Source organism: Oryzias melastigma, linkage group LG7 (genome assembly GCF_002922805.2).
Source record: "Oryzias melastigma strain HK-1 linkage group LG7, ASM292280v2, whole genome shotgun sequence".
NCBI lineage: Eukaryota > Metazoa > Chordata > Actinopteri > Beloniformes > Adrianichthyidae > Oryzias > Oryzias melastigma.
This window is the reverse complement of record NC_050518.1, coordinates 16,563,480-16,588,264: the sequence shown is the minus strand read 5'-3', so window position 1 is coordinate 16,588,264 and position 24,785 is coordinate 16,563,480. Positions and strand designations below refer to the sequence as shown.

The 24,785-nt window shown below is 38.4% G+C and overlaps 1 protein-coding gene across 12 annotated transcripts in view; it reads right to left on the bottom strand.

Moving 5' to 3' along the window:
- camta1a (calmodulin binding transcription activator 1a) overlaps window positions 1–24,785 on the bottom strand; it is a 326,262-nt gene that overhangs the window by 248,044 nt on the left and 53,433 nt on the right. For 2 of the 12 annotated variants that reach the window (XM_024292517.1, XM_024292518.1), the window contains exon 2: window positions 14,297–14,377. The exons of the other annotated variants lie outside the window; for them this stretch is intronic. The gene's annotated coding sequence lies outside the window, so the exon portion shown is untranslated. The remainder of the gene's footprint in view (window positions 1–14,296; window positions 14,378–24,785) is intronic. 12 annotated transcript variants of the gene reach the window in all.

Sequence of the window (24,785 nt, the reverse complement as noted above, 5' to 3'; positions counted from 1 at the left end):
GGAATTCTCTGTGCAACAATTGAACAGGACAGCAGATAGATCTATACTCTAAAATTAGGCCTTTTGAGGGTTTTGGAGCTGAATAAATAGGGGTTTTTACTTTATTTTATTTTATTTTTCCTAAGCAGAAAAAAGCTGCACACATAAGGCACAGACCAATGAGTCAAGGAAAGCTTTTCCAAAGTCTGACCTTCATACCAGCTCTGACAAATCACAATGGACATGCTTTGGCTTGGCAGTATGCAGTCATTGATTGTAACTGTGAAGTCTGCTTTGTATCAAACAGAGATTCAGGAACTAAAGCCAAACAAAATGATGACCTTTGGATGGGATAATGACCCAAACTACTCCCAGTTAATAAAGGTTAGGAAATGGCACAATAAAGCCCACAATTAAATTTTAACTCTATTGGAGACACAATGTCGTTGGACTTTCTTTATCAAGGTAACTTTATACAAATACTTTGAAAGTATCAAATAATTTTTAGCTTTTGATATGTAATTTTACAGCTAATAGTAGGGTAAAAAAATGTAAATGTACGCAAATGATAAAAGCAAATTTCTCTAAGCAGGTAATATTTTGTTGTTGTTTTAATTCAGTCAAAGAGCACAAATAATATATTAATCTAGTTTTTAAATTCATTAACATTTACAACTGAATTATTACCTCATTCTAAATGAGGGGAACATTAAACTTATTTTGGTCAAAAGGATCAAAAGCAATATTTTATTATTTTATTTTTAGATAACGTGCACTCTTAAAACACTTGGGTTATCTCTTCAACAAAATTCATGGGTTTTTCATGATCGTGTATAAAAATATGCATATCTATATATATATATATATATATATATATATATATATATATTTCCTCATTTTGTTCTTCGGTTAAAATAACAGAGACAAATGTTGGTCTATTTTTAACCTTGGAGTCGGGTTAAAAACAACCCAAGTTGGGTTATTTTTTAACCAAGTTTTTAATTTCTTTAAAATATTTTTTTCTTTATGTCTTTTTGTCATCTAACCAAAAAAAATTATGACAAACTTACCGGTAAATTAAATAAAAAATGTACTACGGAAAGCGTCTTTACAGCTTAGTCCAATCAAAACTGTTACAGCATCGGTTTTTTTTTTTAATAAAAAATGTAACCTACCATCTATCTTACACATTGTGACATTTTCCAACATGGTCAAGAGCTTTCGGAAAAAGGTCAAAAACTGCATAACATAATTTAAGTGAAGTTCAAAAAAGTAATTTTTAGGAAAACTGAATTTAAAAAGTTGGGATCCTGAAGTTGTCATTTTTGAATTATTACCTAAAATAAGAACATTATAGTAACTCGCTCCCTTCCTAAGCCCACTTCTTTCTATTTGCAGTCACTACAGTTGTATGAAGCATTCTTCAGCTGCCATCAGGGACAAGGTAAAATACACCCTGGACAGGTCACCACTTTTTCACAGGTTGTTGTCAGGAATATTTAGAAACACCAGTCAAGAATATTTTGGGACTCTGGGGAGATGTCAATGCTTGTTTAAGAAACCACACATGAGGTGGACATGTACGGTCAAAAGGAGCCCTAAGTTTTGATTTTCACCAGAACTTTTATTGTTGTAAGACAAGTGTGTATACACAGCGCTCCAAAGCGTGTTCAGCGATGAAATTTAAAAGCAGTTTTACTGCCCTTTTAGACATGTATTAGGGAGATCAAAACTGTAAACTGGTTTAAAAAACCGAAAACAAACAAACAAAAAAAAAACATTAGTAGCAAGTTAGATTTTTTTGCCTTCAATTGCAATATTTTGCGTAATTTTTCCCATTTGTTTAGACTATGAGCTAAAAACTACCAAAAATCCTAAATATAAAGTTGTTAGTTATAACAAAGACATAAAATGTATTTACAAAGTTTAGTTGTTGTTGTTGCACAGTCAGCTTGGGTAATCACAAAAGCACAAATATGTAGAGTGATACGTTAAATTCATACTCCCATTGCTCTTACATTAACATTATTTAGTATTTGAGTTTTCTCTGTTTTTAAAAAGTGTTTGCATTGGACTTGATCATACATGACAACTTCTAGAGTGGGATTTATTCCTAAGTGAAGTAAAGACGGAGCCTCATAGACCGAGTCGCTTTACTTCCGGGTCTGAAAATAGCCCCTTTAAAAAGTACGCCATTTGTTGCTACCAAATCCGAGTCCCTGATTGGTCAAAGTTCAGCTGGTTTAACTTTCAACGTGTTTTCAATTGCTGCACATTTACACACATTACGTAGCAATGCATAAATGGAAGCATTTTAAATGCAGAAGCCCAAAACGTGCATTTACGTAGACTTTTAATTGAAAGTGGACGCTTGAACACGTGTCGCCGAGGGTGGTGTGGCATAAGACTAATGTCCAGCTGCAGTTTTTACATTTTTCTTCTCACATTTTCAGTGATATCTAAGATGAAATGATGGAAAAGCATTGTTGCAGCCAGACATAAAAAAATATTGTTTGTACTTGTTTAGCATAGCATGCTTTGCTCTGAGGGTACACCACTCAACCCCCCACCCCTTCTTATCCTCAGTAAAAGCACATGGCCCACTCAAACACTAACAGCTCTTCAGAGCAGCTTGGCTTCAGCGTGAGCTCCAATCCCTTCCACTCTGAATCATGCTGTGATGGGACGATGGTCCAACCTCTCATAGTTCCTCAAAAGCATAGTCAGTCATACAAAGTCTGACTAGCAGCCAGATCCATTCCTGTAGCTTTTTGTTGCCTCCACCTGAGAGAAACCCATTAAACTGTGATGGCCAGTCATATCCAAGGTGGCTTATTGTGGGTTTTATTAGAGAGGCTCAAACACAGGGTTGCCCCACGGAGGATGATCTGATGTGGTCTACCATGGGGTGCCGGGGTTTTAACACAAGCCCTCCCCATTCCTTTGTTTTTCATTATTGAGCTAAACAGAATTAAGAGCTTTTCAACTGGGAAACTTTTTTTTTCTCTGCATTCGCCCTTTTGAACAACCTGAGGGGGATTTTAACATGCTATTACCCTTTGACACAGTGCTGTTATTAGAAGTAGGAGAGTTGTGAGGTATTTAGCCCGGGCTTCAGACAGTGAAATTGAATGCAGGAAAAGACCTGCGCTCTCCAGCGAGAAGAGATGGAGAGGGCGCCTGGGGGCAGCGGGGCTGGAAGGCCCCAGCCTGGGCCCTGTCCACTGCAACCTGCCAGACACAGTCTGAATCCCATTTATTCCCGGTGACCTTAAATAAAATGCTGGCTACCCCTGTGGGCCCCATGTGAGGCTAAAACCAAATGGGCTGTGTTCTCCATTCTTTCTACCCCACTGCTAGAGAAAATGAGCTTTATCTGTGGGGGAACTCGAGGCCATGTGACTAAATGCCCCCTTCCCTGCATGAGCTTCCCCACAAACCCCATTTTGCAATTAATCTGCAAAGCTGTCGCCGTTTAATTACTGGTGTTTGGTAATAGCGCACTCCAACGTGGAAGACATTTTTTGATTTATTTTGCAATGTAGTGTGTCACCACGGCAACGTGAGTGTTTGCAGTGTTTCTGAACACCTTCAACACGGTTTTAATGCGATAAACTTCCTTATCGTGAAAGTGTTGGGCACTCTCTCATCCTGTCCACGTTCTCCAAGGTGACATGGGGGCTGTCAGACAAAGGTGCTGCTTAATTACTGCAAAGGAAGCGATAAAGGAAACATGGAATCCTAGTTGATTAAGTCAGGTTGTTAAACCAGTGGGCGGTGACAAGTATTTGAGAGGTGAGAAATTGTTAGATTAAACTCAGTGTGTGTCTCTCTTGGCTGTCAAGGACTTGCAGCGAACAGTACAATGGAGCACAGAGTCATCTTAAACTCTGGTACATAAAAAAAAAAATAAAAATACTCAAAAGTAGTCCATGCAATATATTAGTTAATAAATCATCCCACTTAGGACAGAGTCAGTGGTCTAGAAGCAGCAAATTCATACCACGTTTGTACTTTCATGCCTTAAAATCAAGCATGGGCTTTGTTGTTCGGCACTTTATTAACTGCAACATTTAATTTTTGTGTACACACAAACAGCTGGGGACTTCGGCAGCAGCTGTACAACACTGCTTTAGAGAACCATCAAACTACTTGTCTCCAAATGATTGTCCCACCAATTTTCTCTGACATGTTCAAGATAGGTTCTTTTACATTTTCAGTCCAAGCTAATAAAACTGTCAGCTGTTTGCGACGCGTACCCATGCGAAGTTCTGGCGGTTTTCAAGCAGAGCCAAAGTCTGCATCAGCAACTCTAATTAAAGTTGAGTTAATCACAAATAGCTGGATGGGGCCACAATTGAGGCATATGTTAAGAATGAATTACTAATTAGAGCAGCAAACAGCAAGAGAAGTCCCAGACTGCTTGAGAAGTCTCTGCACGTTACTAATATATGAAAAAGGTATAAACAAACAGCAATCTGGTTGTTTAGCTCCTCCATCCCACTTACAAGGATCCAATTATGGCAGATCCCTGGAGCCGCCAATACAATCAGGCAAGAATAAGTTGGAGTTATGATTAACTGTGAAGGCCACACATTTTCTGTGGCTCCTCCAGACAGAGGCGACTGCTGGAACCCTAAAGGCTTCACTCCCAAAACGAAGAGCCTAACAGAGGAGATGTCAGATGTATGCATTAAGAGAGAAAACAGTACAAGCCTTGGATACTGGATTCAGTGCTTTAATATTCTCATTTTAAATCTCCAGAGGGTTAGGTTTCACAGAGCACGCCACACCTTGCAGCATAACTCAGGATTAACACTTTAAAGCACTTAAACAGTGCTCATGGCTCTGTATGTCTCTGATGAGTTAGGTGAACGTTCTGTGGATAAGCCAAAGTAAGCGGAAGATTTTGAAGGTGACGACTAAGTAGCCAAATAGCAGAGGGACAAAATGCAACCAGTTTCCCCTCTACTCAAAACCAGAGAAGCTACAAATCTTTGTTGACAGCATTTTGACCACAACTGTTAGCTTTTGAGAATTGAACCCCCACCGGTGAATACAAAAGCGCAGGTAGCTTATGTCAGCAGAGAGTCTGTAGAAACAGAATCCTTCTATATCAAACCCTCCCCAGTGAAGCCCGATTTCCTACATCCAACTGTGCTTTTCGCCACACTTTCAGCAGCAATATCAGTGTGCAGCCGAGAGGTAAGCAGGGCGATGGATGAACTGTGCTTTTTTGCCATTTATCATTCAGCGCTGGAGGTCGTGTACAGTTAGCCATCTGGATCACAGGGAACTGTACAACATTTTCCCTCATATCAGACTGTAAGGAGCAGGTGAGCGGGGGAGAGAAGGAAGCAGGTGGCGAGGCTTTTCCGTGTCAAAGCTACACTTGAAATTCATTTCTTTTTTGTTAGGAGAGAACATCTGTAAATGCACTGTGTTGGTACTGAGGTGTTGGGTAAATTTCAAGATAATTAATTGTTGCTGTTCTTCTGCTGTCTCCCCACAGGCGCCATGTGCTACACTTTTGTAAACACAAAAGTACAGGGGGAGCACTCAGATCATCAGCAGCAATCCCGCGTTAACGAGAAAGACACCTACAGTCACACCACTGGAGGTGAACAGCGTGATGCAGGCGGTGCTGCGCACACATGGGTGCGAGTGAACCCACATGCGAACAGGAAGCTCTGCAGGTGGGAAACAGCAAGACCCAGCTTTAACCTTAACCTGTTCATTGCTGTCTAAGGCGCTCATGACAAGACAAGCCTGCCAGGATTGCCTTTGTTTCCTTTCGTCTCAGTTAGGAAGTCCCGGTGTTGTCGAGGCTTCTCACACCACTTCGATTAAAGACACTGATTGGTTGCGGTCCTTGTTCCACCAGGAGGCTACTCAACCTTCAACTGGTTTCAGCTTTTCCCCCTTTGATCTAATCTGTATTTTCCTCCAGCCTCACTTCTTGTTTGTTCTCAGGTATAATGTGACCGATGTGAGTGTGTTTTAAACTACACTGTTTTAGTACAACAGCACTGGGCAGCCAAGTCTTCACTTCCCTCCCCAATGATTAATATGTAGGCTTGCTGTGGGGCTGTAGGGGGAAAAGAGGAGGTTGAGATTGGAGATTTGTTTGTGGTTTAATTAGTGCAACCCTGGCAAATTCTCCCGCTATAATTATGGCCAGTGTTCTTACTGACCTTTCTGTTTTATTCACGCTTGCATGTTTGGCTTTTATCTGATCATGTTTTATTCAGGATCTTTGTTGTGTACATTCGGTTCAGCTAGTGTCCACTGCTACTCCTGCCAAAAAAAAAAAAAAAAAAAATGAAAGGGGAAAAAAAATAAAAATTCCCTTACAGGATGGCCCAATGACACTTCAATCCTTTATCATTTTTCTTTGAATCCCCTCCCCATCTCCTCTGAAATTGCAAGGTTCCTCTGTGCAGAGATGAGGCCAAAATGCCACTGCTTGAGAAGTTTGTCCAGAAGGCACAAATCCATTTTTATAAACATGTCATTCTGTTTGCTTTTGGGAAAAATCCGAATTTTCACAGACACGGGGGGGTAACATGTGAATGAATGCCTTGCATGTACCAGCTGCCCAGTGTTTTGCCGCTGTTTTTCATGTTCCAAATGTGACAAAAATAAACAAAGAGATAATAGTAAAACATTGACTGTAACTTTTACTTCACAAATGATGTTGAACTAGGAATTTTTACCTAAAAAGTCTTCCATTATCACAGCTGCATTTCCCTGCTCTTTGGAGATATCAAAATTCATAGCTTTGAAAGAGGAAACAGATGGAAATTTGCTGTTTCCATTACACTCCACATCATGCTACACATGCAGCCAATGAAGCTACAGCCATGTTCGTAATGCGTATGCATGTATGCACACACTATAGAATGCAAAATCAACACTGGAATATGAGAGAGGGACCAGCATTGGTGGGGGGGGCAACAGTATGCTGCCAGGGCCCCTGTGGTGAAGCAATGGCTTCCTGTTTGCAGGCTTTTCTTTAGTGAAAATGCTTAAAATGAGCCAAACGAGAGCAGTGCTTATCCAGCAAAATTGCTGCTAGATGGAGCAGAAAGTGCACAAATTTTCTATGACACCCCAGTAATGAGGTTTTATAGTAACCCTGGCACTGAGTGGAAGGGCTATGTGCTCCTCTTCTCCTAAACTCAGTCAGCTCTCCCTGCACTCCACTCGGTATCCCAGAAATCATAAAAAAATAGCGTGTGGCAAAACACCTAACAGGACAGTCATTCAGTCTGCACTCCTCTTTATATCAGGAGTTAACTTAAACTCTAAGAAAATAATTTTCTTTTTCGCGTACGGAACATAAATTTCTCCCCCCATCTTGTTGGCATGAAACTGCTTGCTTTTCAACATGTCTTGTTGTCACTGGAGCCCAGGCAGCATTAAAAAAAAAAATCTGAAGTCAGTGAAAGCATGCACAAACCTCTTCAGTGCATCAGCCTTTCCAAGTTCGGCGTGCTTCGTCTCATTGTGAATTTTGTTTGTTTTGTGTTTGTCACAGCAGGTACCCGTGGCTTCGCTTTTTTTTTTTTTTTTCTTTCATGTTTGCTTGCGTTTCTGTCTTTGTCAGGGCAGGTTGGTGCTCCCTTAGCCTGATTCTGCTGCAAGACACTTTCTGTTGGCGGATTGACTTCTTTCCTGTCATGCGTGCTAAACACCGAGCCAAAGTTAAGATTTAATGAGATTCTGTACCAAAACAACTTCCTATCAATTAGCATTGGATGCATACAATTATAACAAACTGTGCTGAACAGAATTGTTCTTAATGAAACTGGATATGGATTTAATAAAGCAGATTAAATGGAATCAATTATAAGATGTCTGAACTTTGATTATACTGAAATTAAATATTCTACTTTTGCAGTTAAGTGTCTTGAATATTTTGTGTGAACCTTAACTATAATTAGTTCACTAAAATGAACCAAAATTGCTACACATATACACAGTTTAAGGTATTTAAAAGTACTTTGAAAAATGCTGTTTTTGAAGTAATTTATCAGCACACAAACTCATATTGTGCCATTTAGCTTGAAGGTGCAAGAGTTTCATGATTTACAACATCCTCTTTTGTTTATTGCTTCTAGTTTGTACTAATAAAAACGCCCCAAAATGCCTTTTTCCTTTTTTTTCTTACATTTTTACTTAATAAAACTGTATCGTTTTGGCTTTAAAACCATGTTTTGTGAGGAAATGTGTTTTGACAAAAAAAGGCAGAATGTATAAGTCCTTAATCAGCCTAATAAATCTTTTACACACCTTCTGTGCATCCCAGCTCATAATTTGTATAACCTGACACCAGCTAAAATCGCATTAACTCCTATGCCACAGCTGTTATTTTCATACATTTGATGTAAGAAGTTGTCTGAGCTTCTGTAACATTTATGTCTCTGTTTTGCTTTAGAGAGTGTGCGCCTCCAGAGAAATTCTTCCTCTCCTTAGGGAAGCCAGTCTGGATGTCGTACCCCCCTACCTCCCTCCCCACTCCCACCACCCATTAAACTGTCTGCTGATTTTAATGACGGTGAGGGAAGCTGATGTGATTCGCCATTATTGAAGCCTGCACCCACTGCACCTGCTGAAAATAGTCCTCTGAAACCCGCTAATATGTTTCTTATTAAGGTATTACTTCTGCCTAATCCTCCTTTTCTTTGAAACAGTACGTGCCCCAGGTAATAAGAGGACAAAAAAGGAAAGACAGGGAAAATGGCGAGGAACACCTGGTTTGTAAGACATTCCAAAAGAAATTATTTTCAAATAGTGTTAGCCGTTTCACCTAAAAAAAAAAAAAAAAAAACATGACCGGAATAATTGTTGATAGAAATATGATTCAAATAAATTTGTATGACATGACTTACAAAATAGTTGTCTGTTGCAGAAAATTGCACAAACCAAAGTGAACCTTCTTTGATTACTCTCCATGCTCTGTGTTTGATCAGAGTCTCCCTGAAGACATCTCCCACCCAGAATCCTGAGCGCCTGAGGCAGCGGTCCATGATGCGCGGCTCTATATCCTAGAGCTAGAGCGAGGAAAGGTCAGCCATGGGTGTTTGTGAAAGCTAACAGAGCTGCTCATCTCTGACCGGTTATTGTATCGCACAATATTAAAGCATATGGTCTACCACTGACACGAGAAACCTCCAAAAAAACAGCAAACCTACTGGAGATAAAAGTGAGGTTGTATGTTGGTGTTATGTGAGCAGAGGTCAAGTCATCACCGACTTGTCATTACCTCTGTTTTTGTGCATCCATCAGGATAGAAGTTATTTTAAGGGAAACACATCGCCAGGGAGCTTCGCAAAGTCAGCAACTCTCTGATGAATTAAAAATGTATGCTTGGATGGAAATAATCTCAGTATACATCATAATTATTACCTTAAAGGGAAATTTATCATGTTAAAAGATGAAAGCTATTTCTGGAAATGATCTTAGGACTTTAATAGTTCATTAAAAACGATATCTGCCTTCGAAACATGTAACCGCTGCATCTCATGCAATTTCGCCCTCTTTTCTGTGTAATCCATCTAAAGGAGCTAGGATTTAGCCTGCACTTTCTGACAAACACAAGGCCAATCACAATGCATTAGGAATCTTTTCTTTTTGACAACACATCAAAACGTGACCTTTAAATGATTCTTGTTACCAGGGATGCCGAACAAGAAAATCAATAAGGATGCAGCTGGAGAAGAGGGATTAATGCAGTGCAAATTGATCATTCCAATTCATTTTCATCCGGATTTGAAAAGCCACAAATACACATCTAATCTGACCGCAAACTGCTTTTAACACATCAGAGAAGCCTTTGAGTTGGAGAAATATGACAAGCTCTGTTGCAAAATAATAAAAAAACAATAGGGGAGGGGCAAAAATTCTGACTGACAGTCAACTCTAATGATAAAAAGCCTGTTTTTTTCTTTTTCTTTTTATTGCTTCTCTGTGCTTTTTATAGTGTGCCTCAGTTCCGCTGCCTCTTTTCACCACAGGGAATACACAATGGCAGAGCTCATTGCCTGTTTCACACAGTTTATTGGTCCATCAAACTGCAAAAACAAATACATTAATCATCCAAAAACACTGATAGATCATTAATTATTGTACCTCACTGTGGATGTCACACGTTGTTGAACCCTTTCACAGATAATCACCGCACTTTGGTGGAACTTCATTAAACAGACCGCTTTTTAGTGCAAAGTCTGAATGTGTATGTTCAGAGTCAAAGAGATAAAAGACAAACAATATTTTTATTCCTTTGCAAGACTCTTTGTGAAAACATTAAAAGGCATATGTGCCAGGCAAAAAAAAAAAAAAGAAGCTGTTTTCCCACTTCCCGCACGCAGCTGAGATTGGGAGCGTATTACCACAGAAATGGCAGAGCTCAACAGATAACTGTGATAACAAAGATAGCAAATCTGGCAAATGAAAAATGGCACTTCTCCTCTACATAGAGATACATCAGTGTTTATTAAATCAATGCCAGACAGAGGAATCTGAAGGTAAAATAATGAACCACTTATAAATGATCTTTGCTTCGCTGGGCCTTACCTGATCAGGGTGTTCAGGGACCACCAATGCAATGCATATTAGAGGGAGGTCTATTAATCCTCGTGCTTGCTCATAGCTGACTATAAAATGGTTGAGTCCTCTAGGGCTTGCTAGACTCATTCTTTATCATTTTTCAGCACTTAAAAAAAAGTCTGCCACACATCTTCCATTGATTGGGTGTGAAAGTTTGGGTTGTCTGTGTATTTCGCCCACAAGAGTGTGGATATTTCATTACGGAGCTCTGGGACACCTTTCACACAGCATCCATGGCAACTGAAGAGACTGCTCTCCCTCTAGAAATGTGCTTTTAATTGAATGACATCCAATCAGGGAGTGAAAAACGGCAGCAGTGTTAACAAAACAGGTCAACAAGAGACAAGGACTTCCAGCTGCAGCCCCCTACACGGCGCGGCGATTAGTTGATGGAAGTTCTTGGCCGAATCAGTCTGCTTTTAATGAGACTGCAACTTTGGGTGAATTCTTCACAAGATCCTCGGCTGAATGTGCGATTGGAAATCACGAGCCCTTTTTAAGGCTCGGGTGGAGAGGAGGCATGTCTTTGATGTACCGATATTACTGGAGCTGAGAGGTCTCAAAAGCTATGCTTCAACACATATTAGGTAGGCTTTAAAGGAAGAAATTTCCAGCGTCATCTCTTTTGTTCCCTTTTTCTTTACAATGTTTTATGCAGCATAAGGCATGGGCATCTCTTATTTTCCTTCTCAAGCATTATTTGTGCTTTTAGCTTTGAAAAAGAGAATGTTTCTCCGTCTTTTCTAATGTTGAATCAGCACACAGTGGGACACGATCAGCTCCCCTCGACCTAAAATCATCAGCAGTGACAGCAGTCTGGAGTGACACATATAGACAGAGGGGGTAAAGGCAGAGTCCCAGTAAATTATCCGCCTGCGCTTTGGGGAATCATTGGAATTCATGATCTTTTCTCAGTATGCTAACAATAATCTTCTGCTAACTCTGTCTCGCACATCACTAAGCATAGCAAACACTTGTCTTCACCGAGTCTCAGGCTGCCTCTCGTCAACATGCAAATTTCCGGCCTCCGTCCCACTTTGTATTACAAGTGTGTCCTCAACCTTTTCCAATCACTGTTTCCCATGCAGCTGTATGAAAATAAAACTGTGTTCATCAGTGGCTTGATACATTGCATCTTCCTCACAGTGGATTTTACTTTGATAAATTTTTGAGCTGTAAACAACTGGCAAATGGGCTTTTTCTGTTTGTTGAATGCAATGAGACACATTCTAATGGTCTCTAAATGGCTTTGCCAAACAAATTCTCCACTCAAGAAGCATTGATGTCCTCACAATAAAAAAAGAGAACAAGTTGCTTTTGTTAAAGAGGGTATAATAAATGCTTCTCAAGGACAAATAAAACTCCATCAAAAAAACGCCTTGATGTGCTGCAACAGACGATTATTTGGGGAAGCATTTTTAATTGATGCTTCAGATTTCCATTCATACCGGCACCTTAGCGAGATTTCATTTAAGCACAAAGGGATTCGGCATATATTATTGGCATATATGCCACTTAGCGATGGAATTTGTTTTGCTTATTTCTGAATCTGTTCTGAGAGACAAAATTCTCTTTGGGCACGGTAAAGTTCAAGCTTTGGAAGCTGAATTGAAAAGCAAAGATTAGAAAGGCAGATGGTTTTGATGTAATCCCTTTGCACTTCAACCATAAAAAGTGCTGAATTTCAGATGTGTACCAATGACATCACTTGTTTTTCAAGTGTTTCATTTGTGTTTTTTCTCTCTTATGTTTCATGTTTTAATCATTCAAACACCAGGTCATAAATTCTTGACAAACGTGTAAAACATTTGACTTGTTGCGGCGCATGCAATTAAGCCGTCGGAACATGTCTTCATTAACATTCGGACAGTAATCTAGCCACTGTTTTGTGATTGCAATTACATTTTAAAATGCCTGGAAAGCAGCGGCGCCTTATCAAGCTCGCCATATTATTACAGAAGCATTTCATCTGCCTCACCTCCAGCGTGAAGCTTTGATGGTGTCAAGTGGGAGACAGCAACCAATTAAAAGAAAATCAGTCAAACAACCTGGGGTCAAATCTCAAGATGCTCCCAATCACTCATAATTTCCTGTTGTTGCCTTCTGACTACCCCTGATTGGAGTCTGATAAGCCAGCGTGTGCTGTGGTCAATGCACAAAAGCCAACGGTATCACATCAAAAACAAAGTGTGCTTGTTACAAAACGTTGTACTTATCTTTCGTTATTCTGATTAGGTCCGGTGGCTTATTGAGCATGGCCGAACAAACAGATTTTAGTCAAACTGGCAGTGCTCCAATTGTTTTCAGGAATGTGGAAGCCGCATGATGATAGGCTTGCATGTGGCACAGTAGTACTGATAGTATTTCTGTGCACGTCCTCTGCTGTTAGTCATTGCTGTGTTCAGACGAGGGATGATGTTTACTCTGCTGAGACAAGCAAGTCTACTGCTCTGGGTTGCAACCTTGTGACTTCCTTCTCCCTCCTGCTGCCAGCTCCTCTAACGTCCAGCCTTGGCCCCGCCGTACCACCAGCCCACAGGCTTACTGCTTTTGCTTAACACCTTCCCACAGCCACAACTGGGATTTTTTTTTTTTTTGCAATAAACTTGGTAAAATAAAAAAATAAAAAAATAAAAGGAAATGAATCCAGTGCATACTGTCTCCCTGGTGGGTGTTCAGGTGTTATTTCAGGAAATAATAGCATAATGCACACAAGGGGACGTGATGGCTGCAAGACACTGCTGTGCCACATTTCTTTCTTTTTGTCTTTAGGTTTTCTTGTGTTGTCACTTTCAAACATTACCTCCACCCACACAGGTACCAAAAAAAGGAAGGAAGGAAGAGAGGTGGTGAAAAAGGCTACACAATTTGTTAAATTTGGGAGTTGAAATTTGAAGTAATACTTTTTAAAAATGTGTGAAAATGTGGTTATGTGTTTTATCAAACTAAGATGATGAAAATACATGACAGAGTTAAAGGCAGAAATGAAAAAAGTCGGCAAGTCAAAGCAACAGTTGGTTTGTGGGATGAAAGAATATAACATTCGCTGCAGGGCAAAAAAGTAAACAACAACAAAAGGAAGAAGCATGAAATTTAAAAGTTATGAATAAATCATTGACTGTATATGAGAACTGGACTGAGTGAGTGTGATGTCACCCATTAAAAATTGGCTTACTTCGGGTTCCAAAAGAATAGTCAATTCTGTTGCCTTTCTTTTTTTTTGGAACCAGAAATTATCAGTAAGTAGTGATTGGTCAGAGTCGATCTGAGTCAGCATTTTTATGGCAGCCAATCAGGAGTGAGCTTAGTGGAAGTCCACACCCCCTAAAAGCAGACTCAGGAGAATCTGTCAAACATTTTGAATGTTTGATGCAAGACCTCATACTTTTATTGAGGCATCTGATTGGCTAGTTTATAAATATTACAGATTACAAAAATACGTAATAGCTAGTCATTTTTTAATATAATAGATTTTGCTTTTTAGGACTAGTGGGTACCTCCATTTGGAACATAAGGGGGGATTAAACCCAGTTCTCCATACAGCTAATGAAATAACTCAGGAAAACAACACAATTAAACTTTAAAACATTTGAAACAATTATAAAAGTTAAACAAAAAAAGCATAATAATGGAAATGAGTGAATTTCATAATGGCAAAAAGGTTTAAATCAATCATAAAGCAACAAATAAAAAATGAAATGATTACCAAGCGTATGCAGGAGGTCAGGGGTCAGAGGTCAAGTTCAATATAAACACGGAAACCAATATGGCGTCTGCATGGATGTCTCTGGAAGAAATAAACAAGGAGTTGAAGTAAGTACACTTCACTGTAAGTGCTGTTTAAGTCCTACATCTACTTGACAATATGTAGCACTCAAATATTAATGTGACACAATGCTGTAGTAAGCACTGATTCACAGCAGTGCAACTGGAGCTGCTCAGTTTCCTTAAGTGGTGCCGGGCTATTTCAGAGTTTACTGAATCAAAGACACACTTATTCCAGCCCTTTAAAGCAATGGAGGGCATCTTTTTATCCTCCTATAACCACGTCAAGACCATAAATTAGAGTTTGCTCATTTCCAAACCTCTCAGCAAAATTAGGTGGACTAAGCAAGACACCAATGGAATGCTAACACACACTCATGATTTATGCGTCATGATTTCATACCTATCTCTTCTTCTGAGGTTACACACATATTCTATACGCACATTCAGATCCTACAACAAAGCAGACTCTGGTAAGACAAAGAGTATGTCAATTTCTCCCCTTTGTTTTACGCTCCTAAAAAAAAAAAACAGAAGGAAAGTAAAAGAAATTCTATAGTGGAACTAAAAAATGGTCTGCAAAGCTCCAGCAGCAGAAACAACGGAGGCATTACTCTTTGCCAAATGAACAAAAACTACACAAACAGCTGTGCAGGCCAGGCAGAAAGTATTCATCTATTTAAGTCTGCACATTTTGTTATGAATAAAATGCTTTGCCTTAATTTGATATTGTTTGTACAAAGTGGAAAGCATATGCACCATTTCAAATATGCTACTCTGGGACTTTTTTTGGCAAATTGCACTAAAATAACAAAATCTCCAGCTTCCAAAAGTGTTTCTGGACTTTTTGTGTTTACAAAGCTGCTCACATGATCCTGCTGACAACTGTGAAAAGGGCTATAGATGACTCAGTTCCTGTTCAATTTATTGAAAGATCAAGAAAAGCAGAAGATTTTGATCTTTTTGTGGTGTGAAATGTAAGCAAATAATAATGAGACAAGGTGAACATTTTAGATATTACACTGTAAAAAGTGAAACATTGGATTAATTAACAAAAGTTCCATAATTTGTTACATTTCAAATTATTAAATAAAAAAATGGATTTGATGGTTTCCTCAACCTTAAAATTTAATTGGATAAAAAAGAAATATTTTTAATTGTCACAAAATACAGAGTCTTTGTCAATTGATCACTTTTTACAGTGTAGTTTACAATTTAAACGAGTCCAGCTCAACCAAAACATTAATAAAAATAATAGCTAGGATGATACTTGACATGTCAAGAGAAAAGAGCTTGAGAGAAATGTGTTTCTTTTAAAAAGATGCTGCAAGATCCACAGTTTGCACAGTTTGAACATGAAATCGAAGCAACATCAGATGTAAGACAGCGGCTCTGTACATATTAAGCCCCGAGGCAACATATCAGCACTAAAACAAGAAAGGAAATACCTTTCAAAACAAGTAGCTTTTATAGGTATCTAGCAGCTTAAGATCACGCGCTCCCTCTTAAATTAAATGTAGTTTGGGGTTCTTCTGTTGTAAAACAAAAAGCAACGGAACAAGAAAAAAAAATAAAAAAGCCCAAGAGTAAGGGGAGACAGTTCCTGCATGTGTAAGAGACATGACGCACAGCAGCCTCAAACTAACTTTTTATGGTTAAAGCGACACAGTCTCTTTTTTTAAATTAAAAAGAACTGCCTAGCGCTCTGACAGAGCTTAAGTCGCAGTGTTTCCATCCCTTATTAATTCCTGACCATTGTGGATAAGCAAATAACAAGTTTGATCAAACGGTAGATCTCAGGGATAATTGCCTTCAGCGAAAAGCAGCACTTTCAAGACTACAGAATCTATACTCTTTTATAAAGTTTCCCCTACAGTATGCCACACTGTAATTTCTAGAGAGCAAAATATAAACGTTGCTGCCCTGATCACAACAAATTTAGTCAATAAATGCACATTCTCTTGCAACCTAAACCCATAATAAAAAAATAAAAGTTATCTTTGTGGCCTGTGGCTGTAAAATTGAAACAGTAATTTTCGCCTCTATCTTCCAATCATTTATTATCCAGGCGTTTGTATCTGCTTTGTGGTAAAAGCAGCGAGGAGAAGGAAGATGGAGGGGGAGCTGATGACAGGGATTCATGGTTGCTCTGAATGCAGACATACTGTTCCAGCGTCTCGCCTCTCTCCCAACAAAACATATGAAAAGCTTCAAAGCCTGGAGATTTACGCTTTGGAACACATCTTCTGATTATATCCAAAGCTCTTTTTTTTCTTTTTTTTTTTTTTAGAGCAAGGGAGAAAAAAAGGAAACAAACAAAACATCACCTGTGAATCGAGAAAGCCTTTCGCAGGAGGTTTTTGCACCTAATCCCTTTCATTTCAGGTCAGTAAAATATTAGTGCTTTCTTACTGCTCTGATGGTCAAATCACATTTCAAAGATTCTGTGTGCCTCTCATCAGAGGGAAGGGAGGAAAAAAAGGAGAGGGCAGTGGGGAGCTCAAGCAATCCCCCATCTATTCCAGAAGAACCAATCATCAAAGACAAATTACAGTACACTTCACTGGGATATGCAAATTACAAATTAGATGCAAGTCATCAAAAGATCAGCATTGCAATATTTTGCATCTACAAATTGAAAATGTCTGCTTTCAGATCAGATTTTATTACTACCATTGCATAAAAGGAAAAACATGAGCCACTTTAAAGAAAACTGAATGCATAAAAAAGTTTCACTCAGGAAAAAAAAGCCTTTCTAGTCCAAAAAAAGAGACAAAACTGCAGCAGATCATTACAGAAGGAGAAAGTGTTGACGTGTTCTTTTGTAACTGATTCTCTAAGAGTACAGCTAATGAATATCCTCTATGGCATCGCCTTCAGAGACACCTGAGATCTCAAATTGAGCAAGAAAATCTTTTTCAGAAATGCTCACGCTTGCAGACAATCAAATGGATTCAATTAGCAACACATAGCTGATATGTCTGAAATGATACTGAAGTAGAAAGAATATACCTAATGTGTTTGTTCCATTAAACCACATTTCTCTGTAGAGTGTGCAGTTAAATGTTAGACAGCCATTATTAAAAATTGTAGTGTGCACGTTAAATTAGAAGACTGACTTTAATTTGGTTATTTTCTTTTGCTCCACAAAAGTTAAAATTGAGCTTTCTGCGGGCTTGACAGATGGCTTAACCACACTCTAAAGTGGCCTTCACAGGAGCAGCTGCGGCTCAATTGTTAGACTTTCTTCCAGTCGCAAGATTACAAGTGTCATCCCAAGCTGCACCACATAATATGTGTTACTGGGCATGACAACAAACCCCCACACTGCCACTGATGCATCTATTGGAGATGAATGTAGAGGCGTATTTAAACCGTCAGCATCCATTTTCCCAGCACGTCAATATGAAAAAGCCTAATTTCCACCCTGATGGTAATGTCACCGATCAACTGATTCTTTAGAAAGTTCCAGTGATCACTGTTGATGCTGCATTTTATTATTATTTCAACTCACAATTCCATGAATGGCACTAAATGTTGAATGTCTAGGTGTATTCTGTCATTTGTTTTTACAAACATGATGAGAAAGACATTAATTTACAATGAAAGATGAACTTTTAAAAAAAGTCCTATAATTTTTCCCCAAAAGCAAAGAAATATTAGGTTTAACCCTTTAACACCTGAGCTGTCGCCTATGACGACAAATAACAAGAGCCCGTTAAACTACCTTAACTATTTGACCTTTTGACCTTTTCCAATGTGCAGAAAAGCCGTTTTTCTCCACGTCAGAATCAGCTGGCTTACAGTAGTTGCGGTTATATGTGCAAAGATGTCCTTGATCGGATCAAAGTTCGGATTAGAATTGAACTGTGCACATGGGCCCTGAAAAACTTTATCCAATTATAACAAAGGTTTTCATGCATCACGCGTTTGATCGGAAAAAATCATTTGGACAAACGAAAACAAGTTCTGTTGTAAACAAACAAAGCTGCAGTTTTGAACGAGGGGATCAACTGAGCATGTTTTAATTTTTGTAAAAAAAATTTGAAGTGACTGTTCGTTCATAATTTCCTAAATCCGTTTGGTCAGTGTCTTGTTCTTGGCCGTAGAAGAAGGGTTAAAGTTAGACATTTAGCCTTGGATACACTTAAAATCTGTGCGGGCAATGCCACTGTTGTGCCACGATACGATACCCCTGCTAGAATGTGTGTCCCGGTCTCAGACATCATTGATCTGTTTCATTACATTTAACCGATTACAAAAACTTTGCAAAACTGTTAAATTAAGTAACAAAATAGAGGTGGGATTATATAAGTTTACTTCTTCCCACTCCTTTTCAGGCAATCATTTAGACTACTTAACTTTATCTACTAATTAGTTTATTTAATGAATAAAAAGTGACATTACTGTGTCTTTGTTTTTGTTTGTTTTATTTATTTTCTAATCAATGCATTTAATTATTTCTGCAACAGGTTTAAAAAATCTATGTGCTTTGCCCTGTATTGTCCACAATCTATGCTTGAAATAAACCAGATCAATCAATCAATCAATTAATCAATCAATATTTTGTCCCAAAACGAGTAAGAACGAGGTTCTTTCAAACAGAGAAGCCGGTTGGTCTTGTTTGTGCTCCAGTACCTCCTCTGGAGCCGTCTATGTACAACGTAAATGACACACAATTTGAATGAATTGCTTAAATGCACCACGAATGGCTTAACCCTTTGAAAACTTGATCCAGACGTTTTGATCCAAATGAGTCTGATTGGGCCAAAGCATTCTGCATGCATTTTTATTCTGATCAGGCGTTTATTAGAACTACTTGTGTCCATGTAATTTGTTGCTATTTGTTGCTTAAACATGTTGCTACCTTAAAATGTTGCATTTCTCAACTTCAAAATCCGTTAAAAATTATGCTAGTTTAGTTATGGTAATCAGAAGAATAAACTACAATTCAAGCGTTTAAGGGTTAATGGAGCTACTTAGAATTTTCCAGATTTTTTATTATTTTTATTTATGTAAACGTCAGGCCTTGGTGAGTTACTAAAACCTCAATAAAAGCGTATTGCTTAGTTGCTTTAGACCTGGCTGTTTTTGTTGAGTCAGATATGATGGCTCTTATTTTCAATTTGAATAAGTGGATGCGTCCAAACCTTTTACTGCGACTGTACATACGTATATTATGCACTTCGGCTGGTGCAGCATGCTATCGATGTGTGGTGATTTACTGAACATGCAGTCAATAGTCGATACTAAATGCATCCTAAGCACATCAATTGCAAACATGTAATAAAAAATAAAGGTGTAATAAAAGCTAACATATATAATCTTCCCCTCATTTGCAAATAGAGCGCTGATGCACACAGCATAGTAATTTGCTATAGGACACAGGCTGACTATACAGAGTAACAACTTCTTCAAAAGGATTTTATTAACTAACATTTAAAATCATCATTTTTACTTAAACTACTACTTTTACTGACTTTTCTAGCTGCTCAGCTGAGGCTTCTCCTGTTGATCTAAAGAGGAAAAATGCAATAACGTTAGTTTAAACAATAGAAACCCAGACAGAAAATTACCCAGTCCTGGGGGAGTCACAGACTAAAGAGCTGGTCAATATTTCAGTACAACTTATGCATCAAAATGGCTGGGTCAGCTCCGGCTTTTCTTCCCATCTTCCTCCAAAGGGAGGACAATCGGCACATCAACGAAGTGTGAACACGTTGATGACTTCACCCTTTACATTAGACACTTAACACGTAAAACGTGCTGCTTATGTTCAGACGCAGAGAGTGGTGCTTTGACAATGTCAATATTTCTCTCCAACATGCAGAGTAGGCATACAGGCTAATGACACGCCAAGTATATCAGCACACGAGTGCACAAGAGGGGCAGAGGACTGGGGTGGATGGATAGCCCCAGCAACAAATGACCTGACAGGGAAACTACACCTACAGACATCCAGTGAGACGGAAAACAAACATGCAATCTCCTCTTTCACATGCACACCCTGTCACACACACACACAAAAAATGCTTTTCCTTAAAACTATAGCCAACATTAGGATGCAGAAAGCTTACAGAGTGTCAGCAGAGTGTCACCTTAAGTAATGTATAAAACAGAAAAATGGCTACAAGTACCCAAGTTACTGGGATTTTAGGGTCCCTCCATCGATATGACATTGTTGTCATTTCTCAGAGACTTCCACCCATGACAGTCTACTTTGTCAGAGGTAGCTGTGGTCAGGTAAACAGATTTCTATTTTCCAGATCCTTAGTGGAACTTGGACATCCTTGATGCCCCCTGACACGTTAAACAACTCGCAAGGTTATCCGGCAACATCTTGGAAAACTCATTGTCAAAGTACAACTAGGTTATAGCGCAAAGATTTTTACTTTTAGGCAGCCTTGATTGAAAGGGGCTGTCTTTTATTCTCTCAAGTACATGCTTCCGCTTTCCCCTCTGCTGGGGTACAAGAGTGCAATTATGGTGGCTGAGGACTTCATACATTTATCATTCTTCTCACCTAAGAAGTCAAACACACATACATCCACTATATCAGCACTCCCTCTTTCCTAAATCATGCTTTGTTCTGTTGGGTGTGAAGAAAACTGCCTTGGCTTTGGCTATCAAAACCCACTGAGCCACGAGAAAAGGATGCAGAGTTCTGGTGCATTGCACACCCAGAATCTGGAAATTAAATGACAGTTAAAAGTACATTTTTGAGGCAGGGATATATAAGGAACACAAATAAACGCATCTTAAAATGTGGTCACTGTCCAAGCTGATTTTAGGTCTCATTTGGAAAGGAAGCTTTTCCAATTCGGTCTAAAAGTTTAATGACTGTGTTCAGCGAAGATATTATCATAAGTGAATCCTAACAGCTGGTAAAAGCTGCACGTCTTCCACGGCTATTTTCCTGCCTGAATTCTTTTTGTGCTTCGAGTGTTTGTAGGTGAAATCAGGATTCATTAGAATAAATACAGACTATTACAATGAAAATCACAGGCCAAACATAACTGGTAAATGGTGCCCACTTAAAGCGCATTTCAGTCGACAGCACCCACAACTGAAATGCCCCGAGGCTTTTACAAGAAGTTGAGAGATTATTTTAGACCTGGGTCTTTTGGATTCCCTCTAAGGTTGCAGCTTAAGCACGTAGAAAACAAATTAGAACAGCTGCTCTTCTTTAAGTTTCTGTCACAGCAAAGGGCAAATAGTAGGGTTGGGAATCTTGAGGCGATTACGATTCAGGAGGCAACAATTCGATTATGAAACCATTATCAATGCTGCTGTCAGTGTGGCTTCCAGTCATTATCTGAGTTTAGAGGACATGAGATTTTAGCTGCCAGTCTTCAGTTATGAAATATGCAGTTATTGTGAAGTATGATTCTGTGGCGATTTAAGTCCAAGCGTCACACATTAATGCCAGAACGATTTCTACCCTCTTCCTCCCCTGGATGGAACTGTACGATGTGATTTTAAAAAATTTGTTGTGTTCCCTTCGTATTTAATTTTGGTCTGACAGAACTTACACACCACATGACTTTTATCCAAAGCCAATTAACAGTCAACACTGAAGTCAGACTGGTCGTATAACACAATCCAGAAGGTCAGCCATGTTTGTGTGCTCTTCAAAAAATGACCATGTTTAGTTCTGCTTGTTACTCAATACTTTTACTTTAAAATATATTCATTTTTCAATTATTGATTTTTTAACTCATAAAAACGATCAGAATCATTGATGGATTTTAATCAATGGATCTAATAACTAATTTTCTCCCCCACCATAACAAATAATGTAATCTGGAATGCTTTTTGGGTGGATGTTTACATTTGTGCCTATAAATCTAATTACCTAGTAACGGTCAAATTCAACATCATAACAGGAACTTAAGTACTTACAGGGAAAATGAAATTCCTTCCCAAAGATACATTTTAAAGCGAACTGAATAGTAATTGAGCCACCAATAGTCCAACTGAAAGATGACCGCTCCCCCACTTGAGCCAGAGCTGCCTGAGGCAGAACATTAAAATGGCTGAAAGTATGAAAAGAGAAATATGTTGCTATATTTTTCAAAAGGTGGAGCCGCTAATGACAGTGACACCTGAATTAGTTCTTGTTGCGGGCAAAATGCCGTCTATTTCAATCAAATTGGCTTCCGGCTTGGTCAAAATATTAATATTAATCATGTTTTTTGACTAGTAACCTACACGTTTTTGTAGTGAGAGTTTGGAACATTTGTAGTTTTTGTTTTACTCCTCTAGCAGAAATTATCCTTTTATAACTAAAGTTTTTTGTGGAATAAAGTGATTTAAACTAGGGCTGGGTATTGATAATAATTTCCAGAACTGATTTGATTCAATCCAAAAGAGAATGGATCGATTCAATTCCTTTTTTTGTTTTTCTGAGTCTTTATTGCAGTTCACACACTGTAAAATGCATTAATGAAATAATGAGATTGTTAATAGCATACAGTGTTACATGGATTCTCAAACAGAGAAGTTCTTACAAAAATGTTCAGATCTTTAACATTGTGAACATTGTTCTGCTTCTCCTGGAGGGGGTTTCATTTTGGCCACTAGGTGGCGATTGCGCAGTAGCATTACACCTTATTCCAGAAGAAAAAAAAGTAAGAGCAACAAATGTTTACTTTAAAAATATTTCCTCAAAAGAGTTTGGAAAATTCATGCCTGCGAGTATATGAAAATTTTGTGAGCAATGTATGTTTATGTCAACCGAGCGTTAGCATTAGCTGTCTTATAGGAAATTCCATTAAACGTTAGCATCACACTTGCCGACTTTAGCTTTATGTGCTATATTGATTTATATTTTTATGAATCGATCATTGATCCGTTAAGCTTAAATCGATTCAAACCGATTAATTGATTTTATCAGCCCAGCCCTAATTTAAACTACATGCGTGGAATTTTTTGGCTGGTACTTAGACAAAGAAGACCTAATGCAAAGCAATAATAAAGTGTGAAACTAACCCTTTAATTGCTGGACCTTTAAGGACAGGTATTGATAATAACTATTTCGACTACCATAACTCTAACAGTTTACGCAGTTAATGCAATACCAGTGGCTGCCTTGTGCTGATATGCAAGACTTCAGTAGTGAAGTGCCAACGCAATCAACTTAACTGAAAAGGGGCTTTGTGTCATGCTATTTTTCTCTTTATCAAATCCAATTTTTACATCGAAAAGGTATATTAAGTCAAAGAGCGTGTCTTATTTAAACATCGCCAATTACATTTTTTTCTATTGTAAAATCGTTCCCAGTGGTCTTTTAATTATGATTGTGAAGTTTTTAGTAAACATTAAAAAAAACTGTTGTTTTTTAAGACATGTTTCTTGCAGAACAGCAGGAGCTCATTTAAAATACGATTCAAGTTTGTGGGTGGGACTGTTGGCGCGATAATTTCCCAGCAGTCCTTAGTTTACACACTCTTCTGCTAGCTTATAGCATCTCACAACCCCAAGCTAACATTAGCGTAGCAACAGAAACAGCTAGCTATATCAGAGCTATCTGGCTGTTTGGAGCTAAATGGCAGCTCAGATGAGGAAATCAGCGACCAATGTGGATCTATTTGTCTGCAAGTGGATGCTTCAGAAATGTAGCTAAGAAGACAGACTTTAGCCCGCCCCTGGCGATTGCTGCGTCACAAACCAGTTTTGATCTGCTCTTGATCCAACACAATTTAAATAAAAACAAAATTTAAATCTAAAATTATTTTAGAAACAGTATGTCCTCTATTACAAGAAAAAATGCCTCAAAAACATGTTAAAAACACACAAAAAAAACTTGATTTTCATTGGAGTGGGTCTTTAAAGGGAGGAGGACTGAAAGTCAAAGTAATTTGAGCCACACTACACTGATAAATAAATATTAAAGATGTTAAAAAGTCAGCAGAAATTTAGATACTGCTGATAAACATGAGAAAAGAATGTTGATTAAAAAAATACTTGTGAAACTGCAGGCATGTTTAAACATTAAATATGTTTGTACAAAGTGAACAGCAGAAAAATGTAGAAATAAATATGCAACCTTTTCTGCTCAGATAAAGTAAAAAGTACAATTTCTTCTTTGTCAACAATTCTAAAAGATCAACTTTCTTTGACACCAGCATGTAATTTCAGCACTCTGTGCTTTACAAGATTCCATGGTTAAAAAGTCACACTCATTTTATGTTACAGCCATCCGCGTTTTAATCTTAATTACGGTGGGTGTACGGTAAGTTGTTGTAATTACAACAACCAAAATTAGCGTTTAATATAATACAAGGATCATGTTGGTTTTTTTTCTTTTTTTCCTGGAGGTTCCCTGTTTGTAAGTAATCAACCACTGATTTCCCCTTTTTACAAAATTCCACCTCATTTAGAAAACATCTAACACAGCCTCATAAATCTTAAACATGATGTCTCTCAGT